The sequence below is a fragment of the Dendropsophus ebraccatus genome, chromosome 1 (genome assembly GCF_027789765.1).
Source record: "Dendropsophus ebraccatus isolate aDenEbr1 chromosome 1, aDenEbr1.pat, whole genome shotgun sequence".
NCBI lineage: Eukaryota > Metazoa > Chordata > Amphibia > Anura > Hylidae > Dendropsophus > Dendropsophus ebraccatus.
The window spans coordinates 111638803-111655791 of NC_091454.1; the positions used below are offsets into that span (position 1 = coordinate 111638803).

The following is a 16989-nucleotide window of genomic DNA, read 5'->3' on the forward strand; positions in this document are numbered from 1 at the left end:
AAATCTGTCCGGGACAGGGCTTTCCTGGAGAGCTGTGTGCGCACCCCCAGCGACGTCCCTGTACGGTATGGGATTTAGTCACTACCAGTTTCAAAGCCATTCCTGGCTTTGGCTTCAAAAATCTGTCAGGTAAATCTATGTGTGTGTGTGTGTGTGTGTGTGTCTCCCCTCCACCTCTCATTTTGCTATTTCTAGGATTCATTACACATGGGGAGAGCATTCAGCAGTTGTAAAGCTGGTCCTACAGGGAATGACCTGTGAGTCCAGCGAGGGTGGGCTCAGTTTGGCGCCCAGCTGTCCCCCTGTGGCACTACTGCGGGGCCTAACTGCGGACGTGACTGGCACCCGCGGCCTCTGCGGTTACGCGCCTCCACACGCCGCCGAGCTCAGGCACATCGTAACCAGAGCGCCGCCATGTAGTCAGCGCCGGCGTCCACTGTAATACACAAGCGCCGTGGTGAGGAGGCGTGATGTAGTGCCTATATGTCCGGCTGCCTTCCTTCTATACCCTGTATTAATAGGACGCGGTCACCTCCGCTCCCGACTCTTCAGGCTGCTGCGTGTGTCGGGAGCGCGCGCCGTACCGTTGTCTGATGGAGTGACGTTAGAAGCGCGCGCCCCTCGCGTTCTTGCATCTGACTATTCGGGGTCGGAGTTCGTGGGTAAATGCAAGATGGCTGCCGGCGCGCCCCGGACCTCCCGCCGCCTTTGACAGCGGTGACTGCGAGTGAGTGCGAGACAGCTGCGGGAGGAGGCGGACCCCGGGCACTGCCTGTACAGCCGTCCTCAGCTGCCTACTCCGACTGCCCCCTCCTCTGTGTGTAGATGAGACTGCTCACACTCCCGGGAAGCCGCAGCCACCCCGGAAACAACAAAGAGGTAAATCAGTCCTGTCCCGAGCCCGGAGCGGGCGGCAGTGATTCAGCGCTTTGGAGCATCCCTCTCCCTGGCCATCCCGCTGCCACTCCGGCCGTCCCGTCCACACGCCGCGGGCACAGCAGTGGCCCCTTTAAAAGCAAAGGGTTAATGATCAGAATTAGGTGGGGACGGTCATGGCCATTCGCTGTCACAGCGGCGGAAAACGAGCTCTGCGTCTCCTCAAAGTTTCCTGCTGGAGATAGGAGAGCGCTGTGTGCAGAGCGGCCGCCGCCATACGCCGCTCCATCTTGAGCACAGCTTGTTTGTTCTGCTGGGAGAGGGAATAAAATGGGCTGCGGATGTGTGGGGCGGGGGGCAGGCACCGGGCTCCTGGGCATCTCTGTGCCGTCTGTGTCACCATATTCTCCTCACACTTGTAGATCCGCAGGGTATTAGGAAAAGTTCCTGTGGTAATGGCTGTCCTGGCAGGTAGGGCACATGGCCATGGAGGAGGGCTGTGATAACATTGTGGGATGGATGGCTGTTGTTTTATATTACATTGGTGAGAAGTATCAGGTTAGAGTCACCCAAATGCATGGAGTATAAAGAGAGAACTGATCCAGATTCACTTCTACACAGGAAAAGGCCTGTGTGCTAGAATACAGTCACCCGGCATGGATCGGCCTCCTATGATGGGCACTGTACTCGGAGGGCACGTTCACGTCCCCTGGATTTGTTGCAGATATTTCTAGGGCGCTTCCATTTATTTCCAATAATCCATGTGCTTTTGTCACAAAGATTATACTTCAGGGTGGCAGAAATTTCTGCAGCAGATTGTCTTTGTGTGAATAGACTTTAGATGTACGTTGTTATCGCTAGTGTTGAGCAACGCAATCCAAACCCGAATGCTGGACATTTGATTCCCTGCGGCTGCACAAGTTGGACCTAGGGAGGCCTGGAAAACGTGGATACAGCCATAGGCGTTCTGGTTCGGAAGGTTGCTGAACCTGGACATTTTGACTAGTTATCACATGGCTCATTTCTTGCAGAGATGTTCTGTACATATGGCTGTTTCTGTAGCGGGTGTATAGATTTCTGTCAGCGCTGTTTAGATTGAGTGAAAAGTCAAAGAATGTTCGCACCAGAACTGTTACTTTGTAAACTCCTATAAAGAAGCCTTGTTTCTAGCCATTCTAAGGTAAATGACAATTCTGCTACCACCCATGGGCTTGATCATCTGAATTGACAGCTGTCAGTTCTGGTCATCTGATCTATGGTCAAGCTGGGACTTGCAGCCATTATACATCTATATTACACTCTTGTGAAACTGGCCATATGCTAAATGTCCACATGGCATTCTGCAACCTTTCATGGCATTTTCATTGTGCTATCCATCAGTTGAAGACAAATATTGGTGAAAAATGTTTCTTTTCTTTGTTTTGAGCCCTGGCCGGCAATACTTGATAATAAGTAAGGCTATATTCACAAAGTATTTTGGGCTTAGTTTTGAGCTGTATAACATGTTTTAGGGCCAGTTCACATGAAGCAAAAGCGGCCGAATTCTGCGGAATCCCGCCTGCCTCAGTGTCTCTGTGGGAGGGCTTGCGCACCTCCGCTTCTGTTGCTCTCCGAGCGGACTTCAAACGGATCCCGCCTCCTTCACTGAGTGGCTGAGCGTCCCTGAGATGTAGCGTCTCGGGCGGCGTCAGACACCAGAAAGCGGCCGGGGGCCGGAGCGCCGCGATTAGTGACCCGCCGCCAAAAAAGTGCCTCCACGCTGGATAACCCCTTTAAAGGATTGACCTGTCAGTTCTTTGAGTGGAGAGTGACGGAAGCAGAGGTGTGCAAGCCCTCCCATCGAGAGACTGTGTGAAACTGAGGCAGGCTGAATTCTGCTGCTTTTGCTCTGTGTGAACTGGCCCTTACTGATCAATACGGCCATTTATGGATTTTGAGTTTAAGTAACAATCTTTATCTTTTTCATAGTTTTTTTGAGCCATTTATCTCAAAGTAGGGTTGGTTTGCAAATTGCATTATAACATTTGCTGTAGGGGAAAAATGATAAAAATATGAAAAAAAAAACAGGTTAGAAAGGGTTTTGGGAAACAGCTCAAATGCACAAATGGGAAAAAAGCTGCGGAAACATAGCCTTACAGATATGCACTGCATTTAAGTAAATGTCCTGTCCAAGATACCTGACAAGCTTCACATAGCAGGGGGACTTTTGGTACAATTAAAGTTGGAAATAGTTTGTTGTCTTTGTGTTTTTTTTATTTTTATTTTTTATATAACTGGGGGAATTCTGTGGTATGGCATTTATGATGTCATGCTGCTTTCACACTGAAAGAGGATTTCTAAGCTGACAGATGCCAGTGAATTATGCCACTGTATAGCATCTGTCACCTGTAATCTTTTATGTCAAATAAACATGGATAATTCTTTATGAAATCACTCCGCAGGGCCAGACTGTGGTTCAAAAGGTTAAATAAACCCCCTCTGGCCAGACTGTGCTCTGTAACTTACCCTCTGGTGGTCTTGCGGTCTTCTTGCAATTGGCTGAAATGACACTTGTGGCTTGTTATCTCAGCCAAACAGCGGCTGCAGCTACTGATTGTCTTCTCAATAGTGCCCCCCTTCTCCCCTCAGCACTGCACCCATCCCAGCAAGGAAGGGGGTTTGTTCTGACCTTAAAGTGACTGTACCACCAGGCCCAGGCAGAAGCACTGGAGGCGGGCCGGCTCACCCCCAGTGGGAAGAAACCCCAGCCCCTCCATGACGTGACTACATTAGAATCAATGGAACCCTATCATAGAGGGGCTAGGGTTTCCTCCCAGTAAGGGTGGGTCGGCCCACCTCCAGTGCTTCAGCCTGGGCCTGGTGGTACAGTCACTTTAAAGGACAACTCCGGTGAAAAAATTTTTTGGCTTATTTAACACACATTACAAAGTTATATAACTTTGTAATGTGGTTAAATACCCGGTCTGGCCCCCTTCCCCCACTTTCCGACCCCGACCTCCCACCCCGGAAGTTAAAGAATGTATACATTACCTATTACGGTCGTCACTGTCCTCTTCTCTGGTGATGTCAGAGCTGGGGGGCGGTCTGGGTCTTCTTCCTCTTCGGCGTCTTCATTAAGAGTGAATGGGAGAGAAAAGGCTGCTGGTGCACATGCGCACCAGCAGCCTTTTCATTGGCTGGAGCGCATCACATAGCTTCCAGCTTGCTCAGCCCTGATTGGCTGAGCTTGCTGGAAGCCATGTGATGCGCTCCAGCCAATGAAAAGGCTGCCGGTGCGCAAGCGCACTGGCAGCCTTTTCTCTCTCATGGACCCGGAAGCAAAAGACATCGCTGGACGGCGGACACAGGTGACGGTGAGGCGGACGGCGGGCGGATGGAGTGGCGATTGTCACCGGAGGGATGGTGAGTATGGTGTCTGTGTCTGGGTTTTTTTTTTGGGGGGGGGGGGGTCCCGCCGGAGTTGAAGGCCATGCTCAGGTAAAAATGCCAACCAGAAAAATGCCCAAAGTGAAAAAAGAAAAGAAAAATGCATTGGCCTTTTTTTGTGGTGTAAAAGACGGCAAACAAAAGTTCGGTGTGAAGGCACCCTGAAAAAAAAATGCATTTGGGTTTTTAGTAGAGATGTAAATTTACAGTTGGAACGAAGCTGAGCACTTCATTCCTAATGGCATTCTGCGTGGGCTTTAAAGTATGGTGTGCTCCATGCTGCTCTGCCCCAGGTGCTGGGAAAAGATGCATTCATTCTGGACTGGATCCGTCTTTTTCCCAGGACCTGGGGGAGGAGCGCCCTGCAGCCAGATGAGTGATATACAAATACAGTAGGAATGAAGCGATTGACTTTGTTCCTACTGTAAATTTGCTCATCCTTAGTTTTTGGGTTGATATTCATAAGCAGCTGGTAAAACCTGACTCAGCACCAGTCTTTCTTTATATTAAACACTGAAGCTCCTGGTGATGCTAATCACATTACAAAGTCCAGACACATGCTTAAGGGTTGGCTTCCCCCAGAAACAAGTTTTGCAGTGTTTTTGGGGGCTGAAAAACGACACAAAAAGCTGCCAGCATTTTTTTTTGTAGTTTTGCTGGCATTTTTTTCTTGCCTTTTCCCCTTTTAGGCCCCGTTCCCACTGAGCAAAGGTAGCGGAATTCCGCGACGGAATTGTCCGCCGCGGAATGCCGTTAGCCTCCCGCTCATAATGGGAGTCTATGGGAGGCGCGCTCCTGCCCTGTCCGTGCTAAAGAATGAACATGTTCATTCTTCAGCGCGTACAGAGCTGCAGCGCGCGCCTCCCATAGACTCCCATTATGAGCGGGAGGCTAACGGCATTCCGCGGCGGACAATTCCGTCGCGGAATTCCGCTAGCTTTGCTCAGTGGGAACGGGGCCTTACTGAAAATTACTTTAATGGTGCGTTCACACCTACAGGATCTGCAGCTGATTTTCTGCAGCAGATTTCATTTAAATAACTGAACACAGCATCAAATCTGCTGCAGATCCTGTAGGTGTGAACGCACCCTAAAGGGGTTATCCAGCGCTACAGTAACATGGCCACTTTTCCCCCCACTGTTGTCTCCAGTTCAGGTGCGGTTTGCAATTAAGCTCAATTTACTTCAATGGAACTGAGTTTCAAAACGCCACCCAAACTGGAGACAACAGTAGGGGGAAAGTGGCCATGTTTTTGTAGCGTTGGATAACCCCTTTAAGCGTTTTTATCTTGTTTTGTCACCTGCATGTTTTTCCGTACGAGCCATGTGATTCTTTTAAATTGCCAATATGCATGTAAACATGACCTATCAAACCCATATTCTACGTGGGAAAGATGTCAGAACTTCTTTGGACAAATGCTAAACAGAGCCTCTGCCCTCGTTTGTAAAAAAAAAACTAAAAAAAGCACTGAAAAATGCCAAACTGTCATGTAAAAATGCCATAGCAAAAAAAGTAATACAAATTTTGTGTTTTTAGTGCCATTTTTTTTAATTGACCACAGGACTGCTGGTCATTTATTTTATTTATTTATTTCTTTGAATTTTTTTTTTTTTTTAAATAAAACCCCCCAAAACCTTGGTTTTATTCTAGCCTAATTATGTAACCAAAGAAATGCAACAAAAAAATGCAAATGTGGAAATACACCCTGAAGCCTGGTATGGGCATTTCTTTTAATATCATATGCATGTTTACATTATGTAGTGGAATTATTATTGTAGCAGCGATGAAACTTTAATAGGTCAAAAGGGAATATGTCAACTGCAATTCACATTACAAGCTTCTGACCCTTTTAAGCCTTATGTACACTTTGTGTTTTTTTTTTTCTGGCCCATATATTGTGTCCGCTACCAATGTTCGCATCCTGCTTAAAATTAGGGGTTGTGCGTCTGTAGTGCATCCTCAATATATTCCAAAAAAAAAGAAAGGACTGAAAAAATTTGACTGCACCTCACAAATAACATGAATAAATAGAATTTTTATTATACATAAATGCCGGGGACAAACAATAATTAAAAATACCACCAAGCCACTGGCCCAGATCCGGCCAAGTGGAACCCAACCCACTGGGAAATATCTTATGTGATGACCATGATCTCCATCAAAAAATAAATGAATAGTAGTAGTAATAGAAAATGTAGTGCATCCTCAATCCGTATTTGCGGGGGTTATTTTGAGGATCCAAAAAAGAAAAAAGTACTGTGCTTGGTTCAAAAGGTCACCATTGCTTTCAGCCTGTAACAATTCTTTGGGAATCTTTTTTTTTTTTTTTTTTTTTTTTAGTGGATAAATAATGTTTTTACATTACATAGATGTCCACAAAAATTTGTGGATCCTATAGACTTCAAATGGTCAATCAGTAGAAAGATTTCAGGTCGCTGATTGTCAAAAATCGCTGATCATCCAAAATCACTTTGTGTAATAGTACTCTAAGGGCCCTCTTCCACGGGACGATTATTGTTAGCATAATCGTTAACGATAAACGACCCAAACAACCGCTATTGTGAAAGACCTGAAATCGTTCACCCATTTACATGGAACAATAATCATTACTTATGATCGTTCTTGCGGTCGTCTCGTCACTACTGCGAATGACCAAACGATGTCTTATTCAATGCGAACGATTTGCGAATGAGCAACGATAAAAATAGGTCCAGGTCTTATTAAACGATTGAGTTCTCGTTCGGTCATTAATCGTTAACCACTATTCAACCGAGCGATTATTGCTTAGATTCGGATGATTTAACAATAATCTGAACGATAATCGTCCCGTGGAATAGGGCCCTAAGACCGGCATCTCACATGACGGTCCTCTGTAAAATGCTGCAGCCATAGGATTCATCAGCCGAAAGGTATCTTGGGAATCAATCAGTGACTGACGCAACAGTGATAGTGAGTATGACAAAGTATGATATTCACGGACCAATCCACCTTTTCATGAATCCGCAATCCATTAACCTTGATCTTCTGGTCCCTGTTGTAGTACACTGTACTGCCACTGTAGTGCAGTTTATTGTATATGTCAGCACTGACAGGCAATCTACACATTCATGCCTCTGACATGGCTGTGTAGAGGCATATCCATGCCAGGCCCGGGTACCTTCATAAAGCTTTTAGGATTGCCATGGATACTACTCAGAAGCCAGACCTCGGTGTTGGAACTCTGATAAGGTGAGCATGGCATTGGGGTACCAGAAACCGCCACATGCTGCAGATTCTCACAGCATGAGATCAGTTGATACACTGTGATGCCAGTGCAGGAGAGGGCATAATCTTATTCTGATCCTGCCATAAAAAGGCGATGGGATCATAATAAGGCCCATTAGTGAGCTGCGGTCACTGAGGGGTTAAATAGCACCGTACAATTTTAGTGGATGCAATTGATGCTTTGTTTTACACTGGCTTGTTTTGATTGCAAGAAACTTTACAGGGTTGTGTGTGATCTGGTCTTACAGGTGGAGGATGAGATGCCTCCACATAAATGCATCTGGCTTAGGGCTCGACCACACTAGCGGTTTCCTTTTTTTCTAACGGATCCGTTCATATTAATTTAATGGATGAGCATAAACTGATGAGCAGACTGATGCAAACTGATTGCAAAATGTTCATTTTTTATAATGGTCCGTTTGTATTTTTGCTTAAAAAAAACTGACTTTTGTACATCAGTTTGCATCCGTTTGCATCAGTCAGCATCCGTTTTTCTATCCGTTTATTTTTCTTTGATTTCTTGCTGCTTCTGCACATGCTCAGCGCAAAAACAGATGTAAACAAATGGACGTGAACGGAAATACCTTCCGTTTTAGATCCGTCCTCATTGACTACAATGTAAAAAAAACACCTTCCGTTCGGGATCCGTTTTTTTAAACTGCAAACACAATTTTTTTTTTCTCCGTTCAAAAAAATGGATCTTGAACGGATTGCATGCAAACGGAGCACACTAATATATCATGGGAATCTATGGGGATTTTAACAGATCCGCCAGTTTCCGTTTTGCTTACTCCAAAACGGAAAAGGTAGACTGAATGGTGCCAGATGGTCAAACGCTGATGTGAACGCAGCCTTACAAACGTCATAGTGAGACTTCTTTCTTGTATATGCCGCATTTATATTGGAATAAATGAATGTGTATTTTATCTATTCCCTTTTTAAGTGTTTCCATATAACTCCATGACACAGATGGATTAAATATTGCTAGGCTTCTAGAGAGTGCACATAAAAGAAATCAATATATACAATTATGTGAATAGGTTGCTTGCCTCATAGCACATGCTGGCCAGGCAGAACTACTGCTCAATGCAAAGGCATGCAAGTTTACCACAGCTACTCATTGATTCTCTTTTTTATCCACTAATGTTTGTCTCTAGTTTGAAGATTGGATGCATTTGCTTACGAAAATGCTGACTTTAGTTATATTCAGACATTTTCCTATGTAATTTATGTAATTGAAACATACTTCTGAAATGGATTTATTGTGTAATGGAACCAACTGCATTCAGATTAACTGTTTTCATGATGTGTGTCTCCCTCAAATTGTAGCTCTTCCTAGATTTCTTTGTTTACATCCGCTTTTAGGGTGCGTTATCACACACAGAATCTGCAGCAGGTTTGAAGCTGCAGATTTGCTTTGAATCTGCAACTTCAAATTTGCTGCAGATTTGTTGAAGATCCTGTAGATGTGAACGCACCCTTATTGTTCAATACCACTGTTTGGAGCAAACTTTTCAGCAAGTCAGTTTTTCCACGAAAGATTTAGATTTTGACTCCCTACCAAAAGAAAAAGCCGCTATATGTCCTGCAGGAGGTGGTCTTGCTGGTGCATATATAGGATAATGTAGATGTATAGAGATACAGTGTATATAGACACTGAATAATATATGCAAATACAGGAAGTATTCTTTCCAGTCTGACACAGTACTTTCTACTGCTACCTCTGTCCATGCCAGGAACTGTCCAGAGCTGTACAGGTTTTCTATGTGGGATTTGCTACTGCTCTGAACAGTTTCTGACGGGGACAGAGGTGATGCCAGGGATCACCCAGTCAGGGCCGTTCACACCTTACATAAGTTAGGCTCCATTCTCACGTTTCATGTTCCTCACATAACATGGAGGCGGAATGCCTGTAATGGACTCTCCCCCTGCCCCAGCAGCTTCTGTAATTAGATGCTGGGAGCGGGGGAACTGTACAGACATGCGCCACGCTGTAATGACAGCGCCAAGTGGCTGATTAATTACAGCACGGAGCATATCTGTACAGTTCCCCCACTCCCAGCATCTTATCACAGATGCTGCCTGGGCAGGGGGAGAAGTCTGTTACTCCAGGTCCGTTTTCCGTGTGAAACACGGAACGTGTGAATGCTGCCTAATTATTGTGGTATTTCAAGTGGCGTCTATTGAATAAGATGCCTTGTGCACCTTCCACATAAGTCAATTGTTTCGGTGTAGTGCGGAAGGTGCACAAGGCATCTTATTCAATGAATAGGACAGGCAGAACGTCAAGTGGAGTCTGGTACCGGCTTTGCTTGAAATTCCGCAAGAATTATTCAGTGTGAATGGGCCCTCAGACTTCCTTTATTTGTTATATCTACATTATTCTCATTCTCTCTCTCTCTCTCTGCATGGTGGTTGGTAAACTAGACAAGGAGCTGTCAACAATGAGAGAAAAAGAGCAGACGAGTTTGCTAAAGGACTGTATTACCAAAAATATATTTTTAAAAATTGTTTTTATTAAAAAAATGTACAGCAACATACATTATAGAAGGCAATTATGCTGCTCATTTGCCAACATGGCAAATTGGTATGTTATCATATACAGTTATAATGTACAATAAAGCATAATTAAAATCTTACCGAAAACAACTTCTTGGCATACCAGGAAACTTGCAAGGGGTATAAGTCGCAATGACTCCATAATGAATTGAGAACTACAGTTACTGTGTTGTAGTGGAAGTAGAGGAGGCAGTGTATTCTGCTACCGTTTTACTTACATCCAAACTGGAGACACACTTCCTATATAAATGATTTTATGATATAAATGACGTATAAACAATCCTCCAAAACAAAAAAGAGAGACCCTTTGTGTAATATATAAATCAAACTGGACTAAATTCTTATATAGTAATCCATACCTTTTATTGTCTAAAATCGTATAACAATGAAATCGCAGTAAAAATTCAGAGAACCACACATGGAAGACAACAACACAGGAAAAACAGACTAGGGTAACCTCATGGTACAGGCTGCACAATGCTGTAAACTACTAATTAAGGTCAAAACATCGCACTGGTGGCCAAAAATTAATATATTTTGTCTGATGAAGGAGACGAAACGTACGTCGGGGCTTAGCGGCATCCAGGACAAGCAGTAAAACTGTGTTATGGGTATGCTCTGCACTTTGCTTTATTTATTTATACAGCACTAGTCACTTTACCATAGATGGCTGGTTAAATATTTTACATCGACTTACGATCTTTTCTTTTTAGAAAGACAAAATATATTAATTTTTGGCCACCAGTGCGATGTTTTGACCTTACTTAGTAGTTTACAGCATTGTGCAGCCTGTACCATGAGGTTACCCTAGTCTGTTTTTCCTGTGTTGTTGTCTTCCATGTGTGGTTCTCTGAATTTTTACTGCGATTTCATTGTTATACATGATTTTAGACAATAAAGGTATGGATTACTATATAAGAATTTAGTCTAGTTTACCGTTTTACTTAGCTTAACCTCCAACCCCCCTCACTCAATATAGGAATAACACTTTCAGTAATGGAGATACTCCTCTCTACTGGTAAAAGAGAAGATTTTTCCCAATTGATGCCATATCCCAATAACTGACCAAACTCGTCAATAGTTCTCATAATAGTGAGAAGGGTCTTCTCTGGGTCAGCTACAAACAAAAGCATATCATCTGCTTTTATGCTGATTTTCTAATTCTTCAGGCCACTGATTCAATGTATATAGCAAACAATAAGGGAGATAAAGGGCACCCTTGACGGGTAACCCTACTAAGCTGAAAAGGGTCAGTGAGCTTATTGTTTATGACTACTCTGGCAGTAAAGCAGCCTCCCCTATAAAATGAAGTCAACTACAGAGTTTATAGCCTCCAATACCTTCCATAAAACCCCCCACTCCATCCTGTTAAATGCCTTAGCAGCATCCAATGACAGGATGGAGCAGGGCAATCATCCTTAGGCTGGGTTCACACTATGTATATTTGAGGCTGTATTTGGTCCTCATGTCAGGTCCTCATAGCAACCAGAACCAGGAGTGGATTGAAAACACAGAAAGGATCTGTCCACACAATGTTGAAATTGAGTGGATGGCCGCCATATAACAGTAAATAACTGCCATTATTTCAATATAACAGCCGTTGTTTTAAAATAACAGAAAATATTTGCCATTAAATGACGGCCATCCACTCAATTTCAACATTGTGTGATCAGATCCTTTCTGTGTTTTTAATCCACTCCTTGTTTTGGTTGCTATACAGCCTCAAACATACAGCCTCAAATATACGTAGTGTGAACATAGCCTTAACCTGTAAGTTAGGTCCATCTATGACAATTTGTCTAGAGTTTTTGCTACCTGGAACAAAGCAGATCTGCTCCCTCCCCACTACTTTCCTCACCACTACCAACAGTCTCTGTGCAAGCACCTTGGCAATGATTTTTAGTATGTATTCAAATTTGAAATTGGACGGTATGATTTTGTCTTAAGTGGATCTTTATTTTTCTTTACAATTAACACTATTTGCTTCACACATGACCCTGGCAAACATTTTTTCATCACATTTCTCATTCAGCGTTTCCAACAGCATAGGTAACAGAATCTCATCAAAATCTCTATAGATCTCAAATGTTAAACCATTTCAACCAGGGACAAAGGAACCCACAAAGCTATACAGAGCCCTTTTTAAATCTGATAACTCAATAGGTTTATTAAAGGGGTAGTGCGGCGGTAAAAATTATTCACAGACTAACACACATTACAAAGTTATACAACTTTGTAATGTATGTTATTTCTGTGAATGGCCCCCTTCCCCGTGTCCCACCACCCCCACCCGTGTACCCGGAAGTGTGGTGCGCTATACTCGCCTGTCACGTGCCGACACCAATCTCCGATCTTCAGCGGCCGCCCTCTGCAGCGTCATCTGATGCTCAGCCGCGATTGGCTGAGCATAACTGTGCTCAGCCAATCACGTGGCCGCGTCATCGGCCGCAATTCGCTGAGCATAACTGTGCTCAGCCAATCGCGGCTGAGCACAGTTGTGACGCTGCGGAAGGGGGACGGGCGGCAGCGACTCGGCCACCCGTCCGAAGATGACGTTTGGCACGAGTTGGCGGACGGCCCTCGACACGGATCGGGTTATGTATTATGCACCAACACTTCCGGGTACACGGGTGGGGGTGGTGGGACACTGGGAACAGGGCGATTCACAGACATAACATACATTACAAAGTTGTATAACTTTGTAATGTGTGTTATTCTGTGACTAATTTCTGAGGATCTTCTCCTCCTTAAAGGACAAGTGCCATGAAAACCTTTTTCCCAGTAATTGAAGCACATTACAAAGTTATATAACTGTGTAATGTGCTTCAATCACCTATCTGCCTCCCTTCCCTGTCTTTTCCCCCCTCCACCCCCCACCAGGAAGTGTCCTGACTCCAGACCTGATTTCTGCCGTCACCGTCACCAGGCAGCTCCTTCTTGTGAGGATGAGTCATCAGCAGGAGGGCTGCTCTAGGTCCTGTTACACCAGCCTCCCCCTCCTTGTCAGGTGACTCTGCTTGCTCAGCTTATCTTCTCTAGTGACATGACTCCTTCACTGAGTCCACGGCAGCAGGAGAGAGGCTATGAGGGGAGGGGGGAGCTGCCTATGTGCCGGAGTCAGTCTGAGGGAAGATAAGCAAGGGAGATGTGACAAGTGATGGCTTGCAGTTGTTCAGCCAATAGGAGCTGAGCAAGCCTGTCACCTGACAAGGCAGGGGAGGGGGGAGGCTAGTGTAACAGGAGAAGGAGCTGAGAGAAGAGCTTGGTGACGGTGACGACAGTAATCAGGTCTGTGTGAGTCAGGACACTTCCTGGTGGGGGTGGAGGGGGGAAAAGACAGGGAAGGGAGGCAGATAGGTGATTGAAGCATATTACACAGTTATATAACTTTGTAATGTGCTTCAATTACTGGGAAAAAGTTTTTCATGGCACTTGTCCTTTAACACTACCTTCTGATTTGATAAAGGGTGGCAAAGTTAGATTGGACAATATCTCTAATCTTTTGGGAAAACTTCTCTAACCTTTCTTTGCTATCATACAGTCCAGGGATAAATTTGCTACCTTCTTGGGATTTAATAATATTGGCTACCAGTTTTCCTGGTTTACCTGCTTCTGTAAAATATTTGTGTCCTAAAAAGAAGCTCTTCTGCTGGGCCTTGTCCATAAGAGAGTTTGCATAGAACCCTATTACACCAACAGATTATCTGACAGATAACTTCTTGGGCCTTGAACACTTTCGTCTTAGAGCATACTTTCTTAATAAGCAGCCTCCAAAAGACTCTGTTCCCACAATCTGACCCCCCTAAACCACTTGTACCTTCGGATAGCTGCTTTTAATCCAAGATCTGTCCTGGGGTTCGTTCAGCAGGTGATGCACTTATTGTCCTAAAAAACAACTTTTAAACTTGCAGCCCTGTGCCCTAACTTTGCACCACCCCTCTGTCCCTCCTTCCCACCCTCTTCATCGTTAGGAATGCCATTGGAACATTTTCTCCTGTCTGAACATTGCACAGGTGCCTTAACGATCCAGCCCGTGTTCAGTATTCACACAGCTGACGAATAGGAGACAATCTGCCTGGAGCATTCCTAATGATGATGAGGGTGGGGAGGAGGGACAGAGAGGTTGTGCCACCCTAATGCATACACAATCTAGACCACGCCCGTTGGGCACAGGGCTGCCAGTTTAAAAGTTGTTTTTTAGGACAATGACTGCATTACATGCCGAACGGACCCCAGGAGAGATCTTTGATTAAAAGCAGCTATCCGAAGTTACAAATGGGGGTGAGGGGGTCAGATTGTGGGTACAGAGTCACTTTAAGAGTCGAAAACCCCGTAAAGCATACTTGTCGATTTAGGTAAGTTTTCAGGATAAGCTGCCATGTGTTTACATAATGCCACCTTTACACGTACCATTAACGATGTCGGAGTAACGTGTTGTTTTTTTTTTACACAATGATCAGCGTTTAGACGGTACGATATATCGTACGGAAAAATCATTTTGCGATCGTTTTAAGATCGCCCAGCTGCAGCCCGGCCCCAGCTCATCTGCAGCCCGGCCACGCATCCTACAGCCCCCACCCGCCGCCCCGATTGCCACCCCCGCCGCTCCGATTGCCGCCCGGGCCACGAGCATACCTTACCTGCTCGGCGTAGCGGGTGTTCAAAATTCCCGGCTCCCCTCTTCAGTGCATTGATTGGCTAAAGAGGGTAGCTGGGAATTTCAAACGGCTCCTCTTCAGCCAATCAGTGCTGCTGCTCATTGATTGGCTGAAAAGGGGAGCCAGGAATTTCTGCTGAAGAGGAGCACTGATTGGCTGAAGAGGAGCTGTTTGAAATTCCCGGCTCCCCTCTTCAGCCAATCAATGCACTGAAGAGGGGAGCCGGGAATTTCGAACACCCGCTACGCCGAGCAGGTAAGGTATGCTCGTGGCCGGGGCGGCGGGGGTGGTGATCGAGGCGGCGCAGGGGGCTGTAGGATGCGGGGCCGGGCTGCTGGCGGCCGGACTTTCGCGACGGCAGTTTACATGGAACGATCTGCGATTTTTTTGCGAACGATCAACGACGATTTGAGAACATGTTGAAAGATCAAAATGAACAATTTCTCGTTCGTCGTTTGATCGTTCGCTGTGTTTACACGTACGATTATCGTTCGAATTCGACAGTTATTGTGCGAATTCGCGCGATAATCGTTCCGTGTAAACGCAGCATAAGATTTGACACTATATCTGGCTATCGTTTATCTAATATATGAAATTTTTATTTCTGCTCTGTTACCTAAATCTGTAATTTTCAATTGTTCAGAGCTCGTGGCCGGAGACTAACGTCTATGGTGCAAACAAAGAGGAGGAGGTCCTGTGCTGTAGTGTTTCAAGCAAAGCATGAAAAGATGGCCATTCACCTTTAATAATGTTCTGCTGAAAGTTCTCTCCCATCCTTCCCTGCCGTTTTGACTCAGTGGTTATGTATGTGCGCTGCTAGTCTATTCACACTCTAGAGATTTTACTAGGGGCTGTATTTTACATGGTCCTATGATCAGTATAAGGCCATGTTCACATGGCGTAAGACACCAGCTGTTCTGTGACCTGATCAGGTCACAGAATGGCCAGTGTTATCGAAGATCATCCCGGCCGATGCAGCAGTACCGGCCGGATGATCTTTATTTCTGATGAATTGGGATGCCAATTCGCCGCTGCACACAATGCCGGCTGGAGCTGCACGCTCCATTGTGTGAACTGACAGGTTCTCTGCGGCCGCTATTCAGCTTTTTTGCGGCGCAGCTAGTGATCCCGGCTGGAGTTTATACACTCCAGCCAGGATTCCCTGTAGCTGCAGCACAGTGTAAGTTCAGCATCAATCATGGCCGTTGTTGCAAATCGGCAACAATGGCCATGATTAATACTGAACTTATATTGTGTAAACATAGCCTAAACGATTGCCTATCTGCTAGATTGGTGCTTGCTTACAGAGCCTATTAGCTTGATTATCATGCAGAAAAGGCTGCACAGACATTGTTAGCCCTTGCTTAAAAGGTGTAAAATAATAAAGATGTACTTATCTCTCCACTCCACTGGTGTCCTTCAGTCTTGTCTGTGGGATCCTCCGCCCACTACAGCCGCAGCTGACACTTCTTTGCCAGTCTCGGCCAGTGATTGGCTAAGCAACCTGTCAAGGCAGAGACTGGTTTGGAATTGTCAGTGGCGGCTGCGGTGAACGGAGAATTCCACAGACAAGGCTGGAGGACACTGGGGGAGTGTTGAGAGGTAAGTACATCTTTATTATTTTCTAAATCAATTAGTCATTGGCCACGTATCAGCTATTGCATGGAATGATGCGCTGCCAATGTTTTTTATTTTTAGCTTTAAACATGTTGAAAGAGAACTATTAACCAATAATTGGTTCCTTGGCTGGTTGGTCTCTTTATTACACGGGGCTATGTCTGCCCAAATCTGCAGATAATTGCCCTGTGTAATAGGGCCCTTAGATAGCAGAATACAGCCTTAGGCTATATTGAGCAGTCCTATAGTGTGTAAATAATGCTGCAGTCCAGTATGAGTACTACACAATTTACAAAGGGGGATTTAGGACCCCAACTTATGTGAATGGTCAAAGTCACAGTGGTCAGAATTGCTTAAAGAAGCAGTTCACCCCCCAAAAATTTTTGCCCCCCCCCCCCCCCCCTTGTAGCCGCTGGCATGTATACTCACGGAAGATGATCAATGTCCCGCTGCGCAGCTCCGTTCTCGTCCCGCGGTGCCGTTCAAATCTGGCTCGCGCTCACTTCGCCGGTGCTGTGACTCCTCTTCTCTCCCTTGTAATTTGAACGCCAGAAGTCACGCGCTTCCATAGAGAATGCATGGAAGCGAG

General features: G+C 45.3%; 1 protein-coding gene across 3 annotated transcripts in view; it reads left to right on the forward strand.

Moving 5' to 3' along the window:
- The first annotated feature begins 447 nt into the window (after positions 1-447).
- Positions 448-16989, forward strand: part of LOC138797064 (transcriptional regulator QRICH1-like) — a 45394-nt gene continuing 28852 nt past the window's right edge. For all 3 annotated transcript variants that reach the window (XM_069976839.1, XM_069976849.1, XM_069976858.1), the window contains exon 1: positions 448-879. The gene's annotated coding sequence lies outside the window, so the exon portion shown is untranslated. The remainder of the gene's footprint in view (positions 880-16989) is intronic.